Here is a 4041-nt window from a genome sequence, read left to right as displayed (position 1 = left end):
TTCCCATCTTGCCCTACAACTTTCCCATCCACCTTTACACGTCGACAAAGCATTCTACAAAACACTCTTCAATCGTTCATGCAGGCGCTTATCCAATCAGAGCCGAGACATTCTTTCTTCTTCTAGAGGTGTCCTTGGCTCTCTTGCTGTTTATCTTGCTCCACAGCTGCTGCTCTGAACAGGTTTTCCTGTATTCCCACAGTCTTAGAGGCACAGGAGCAGGCTGTTCCCCTGTGCTGTAGAATGAGCTGGCAGAGAAGAACAGGGAACTTTTGCTGAGGCTCCAGGAGAGAAGAGTTTGCTTCCTGTAGAAGAAGGGACAGGAAACTCAGGGGGAGCACATAGAAATGGTCAGGATCATGCAGGGAGAAAATTAGAAAGATGAAAGCCCAACATGAACTCAACCTGGCCACTGTAGGAAAAGAGACCAAAAAACCTTTTTACAAATATGTTAATAATAAGAGGAAGGCTAAGGAGAATTTCGTCCCTTACCGGATGGGGTGGGGAACATGACTACTGTGGATAAGGAAAAGGTTGAGGTTCTCAGTGTCTTCTGTACGTCTGTCTTTAGAAGTCAGATCAATTATGCTCAGGTACTCCACCCGCTGACTTGGAGGACTGGGATGGAAGCAGAATAAGGCCTGTGTGTGTTTGTGAAAGGCAGGTCCTGCTCAATCAACCTGATCTCTTTCTATGATCAGGTGATCTACCTGGTAGATGAGGCAAAGGCTGTTGACGTAGTCTACACTTCAGCAAAGCCTTTGGCACTGTCTGCTGCTTATTCTTCTGGAGAAACTGGCATCCCATGGCTGGGTTGGTAAAGCAGTGGCTGAAGGGCTGGGTGCAGAGTGGCAGTGAATGGAGTTAAATCCGGCTGGCGACCTGTCACGAGTTGTGTTCCTGTGAGAGTTAAGATTGTGTTTTTGCCACTGTCATGGTTGTATGATTTTTGTTATCAGTATTCCACACCATAACAGCACGTGAAGCACTGGGAGCTAGAGCCAGTGCTCCGGTACCACAGACTGCTGCATTGCTGGGTGCCTGGTTCTAACAAGAGAACTGCGTACCCGAGAGGACTTTGCGTTTCCGTTTTCCATTCAGAGGGAAAGATAAAACTGCTTGCAAGTCACAAGACTGCTCTTTTTCTGCTGCTTGTTTCAGCAGTGCGTGCTCCCTAGCTGTCTTGCCTTCAGCTTTAGAGTAAGGCCTTTGGTTTTGGACACTCTCATTTTATTTGATTCATTAGCCTCAACCCCAATCGTATGGTATTTTATTGCGTTATCTTGCATTCCGACATCGTAGTTAGTAAATCAGTGTTCTCCCCCTGCTCATTGCCACTGTTTTGCTTTTAGGCCCATCTCCCTACCCTTCCCCCTTTATCCCTTTCCCCGTTTCTCTGGGCATGGTTCTGTGGGTCCCCTGCCCCATCAGTCACGGAACCTGTCCAAATGGGCCTGTAAACCTTTGACACAGCCGCCCACCCTCTGTTTTTTATTTCAGGCTGTAGGCCTGCTGTTCCCCTGCCACGGACACACACTGATCCAGAGATAACGCTGTGACAGCAGTAGAAACTTCTAATACCAGGGCATAGGCCTTTAATGAACTTACAGCTTTCTTGCCGAACAGCTGCTGCAAGAAGGATGCTGAGCAGCAGAACAGAGCAGAGGCTAGGGCATGGACTGGGATAAGAACTCAACACAAAGGGCTTTGAACCAACCATGTTCAAACACAAACAATGTGAGCTTTTGCAAAGGAATATGCAAGGGAAAAACTGCAGAATAAATGTAAACACAGAATTAAATTTATGCATGCTAACACAGCATAATAGGGGTCATAAATCAGGAATTGGGGCTCAGTAACTTTAGATATTTTACTACAGGTTTATTTTTAAATATGTCCTTTCTAAGTAGTAAGGGAAGGAAAAATACGGAGCAGGGTAAGGAAGGCTTGGCATAGGATGAAACAGGCATAACAGCTTCAAGAAATATTGCCCTCCTGTATGCATCCTGAAAACGTGAGGTTGGTGGTACCTCTCACATGGAAAGACAAATTATTAACTGTGTTGCATGGATTGTATGCCTGGAGTACTTGGCCACTTGACCTGTGATGGGAGAAAGATATATAATATTCATATATATATATATAAAATGAGAAGTATTCAACTGATCATGCGCACAGTGTCTCCCTGCCATAAGGGGGGTGCCCACCCACTGTTGCAGTAATGAGTAAAAACTTTGCTGCTTCACTGAGATCATTTCCTGATCAGAAATCATTGGAGTTGAGCACCTCTCTCATTCCCCAGGGGTCGGCATTGGGGCCCATCATGTTTAATATCTGTACTGATATGCAGCTGAGGTCATCCCCAAGCTTCTGCCGGCGTCCCCGAGGCACGGGGTGGCGGAGTGCCGCGGGTCTGCCGTCGCGCCATCGCGGCGGCCCCGCGTTCACGTCCGCCATTGGCGGAGAGCCCGTGCTCGGCCCCGCCCTCCTTTGCTCTCCCAGTGGTCCGTCCGCCGAATGGGGCGGGCGCTCCGCGCGGGATCCTTTTCGTCCGCGGTTGCGCCGCCATTGCGTCATCACCGCGCGCGTCTCGGATGGCAGCACCCCGGGGCGTGCGCCCGTTCCGCTGCCGGGGCCCCGGGGTGTTGACCCCGGCTGGAGCTGCAGGAAGAGAAGGGCGAGGACGCGGGGCATTTCCCCAGCACTGGGAGTAGCTGCTCTGGTGGTTTGTTAGAGGGAAGGTAGCTGCTTGCTATGCTCTGCTATACAGCTGCCCTAAAAATCACTGGAAAGTGGAAACAGAACTGCCCTTCATGTCGTGGTGTGGTCCTTTGTGGCAGCTTTGTGTGCATAGCTGTAGTCCTGGGGCTGTGTAGAGCTGGCTGTGTAGGGGACTTGAGGTGGCACAAGAGCAGAGAGCGCTTCTGATTCCTGTGCAAGCAGCCTGACTAGCTTCCATTTGTTTCTTGCAGGCATGGATGAAGATGCCATCATCGACATCTTGACCAAACTCAAAGTTTGCCAACGTCAGCGAGTTCTGATCACCTATAAGACACTCCTGGCAGGGTAGATGTCCTTTCCTCCTCCCCTTACCCCATCCCACTCTTTCTGTTCCCCCATTCTGATCCTATTTAACTCCCCCTCGCCCCACCAGGACAAACCCTCAGACCCCCATTCTGACTCCTAGAATCCCTTCCCCCTCCCCCCTTCCCTCCCCCCTGAAACTCCCCATTCTGACCACCAGGGGCTCCTGTTCCGCCCTACTGAGTCCCTCTATTCATACCCTAAGGATCCCTTTTCCCCCCCAACCCTGTCCCACCCTTTCTGTTCCCCCATTCTGATCTTTGTCCCCCACCTAATGTCCCCCCTCAGTCCCCCACCCAGAATCACAGAATCACACGATCACCAAGACTGAGATCATCAATAGCTCTCTCCAGTCTGTGTCCCTCAACACAACGTCTCACTGTTCCTTGAACACTTCCAGGGCCGGCGACTCCACCGCTGCCAGTGCAGCCCATTGCAGCCCGACCACTCTGCTGGAGCACTAATACTTCCTAACGTTCAGGCTGAATCTCCCCTAGTACAACTTGAGGCCATTCCCTCTTGTCCTCTCACTGTTAGGTGAGAACAGAGACCAACCCCCAGCTCACCACAGCCTCCCTCAGGAGTTAGAGAGCAGTGAGGTCTCCCCGGGACCCTTCCTGCAGCAAAGGGCCCAGAGCTGAACACAGCACTGGAGCTGCAGCCTCACCAGAGCCAAGTGCAGAGGGACAATCACTTCCTGCTCTGCTGGCAGCACCATTTCTGATGCAGGCCAGGATGCCATTGGTCCTCTTGGCCACTGGGCACACTGCTGGCTCGTGTTCAGCTGAGTGTCAACCGATAACCCCAGATCCACTTCCTCTACGCTGACTTCCAGCTGCTCTGCCCCACGGCCATAGCGGTGCCTGGTGTTGTGGCCAAAGTGCATCTCCAGTTGACCAGGAGGGCTGACAGATGATGGAAAGGAGCTTGGCTTTTCACCTCCACCAGCTCCCCCAG

General features: G+C 51.4%; 1 long non-coding RNA gene across 1 annotated transcript; it reads right to left on the bottom strand.

Annotated features, from left to right (window-relative positions):
• Positions 1-114: 114 nt before the first annotated feature.
• On the bottom strand, positions 115-1222 carry LOC122193819. The gene is made up of 3 exons (XR_006182990.1): positions 711-1222; positions 493-618; positions 115-305 (listed from the first exon to the last, which is right to left on the bottom strand). It is a non-coding gene; the product is annotated as an uncharacterized LOC122193819 (long non-coding RNA).
• Between the last annotated feature and the right edge of the window lie 2819 nt (positions 1223-4041).

Source organism: Lagopus leucura, unplaced genomic scaffold (assembly GCF_019238085.1).
Source record: "Lagopus leucura isolate 7727_CA_CO unplaced genomic scaffold, USGS_WTPT01 35177-0_obj-0_obj, whole genome shotgun sequence".
Taxonomy (NCBI): Eukaryota; Metazoa; Chordata; class Aves; order Galliformes; family Phasianidae; genus Lagopus; species Lagopus leucura.
The sequence above is the reverse complement of the archived record's forward strand: the minus strand, read 5'-3'. Positions and strand labels throughout refer to the sequence as shown.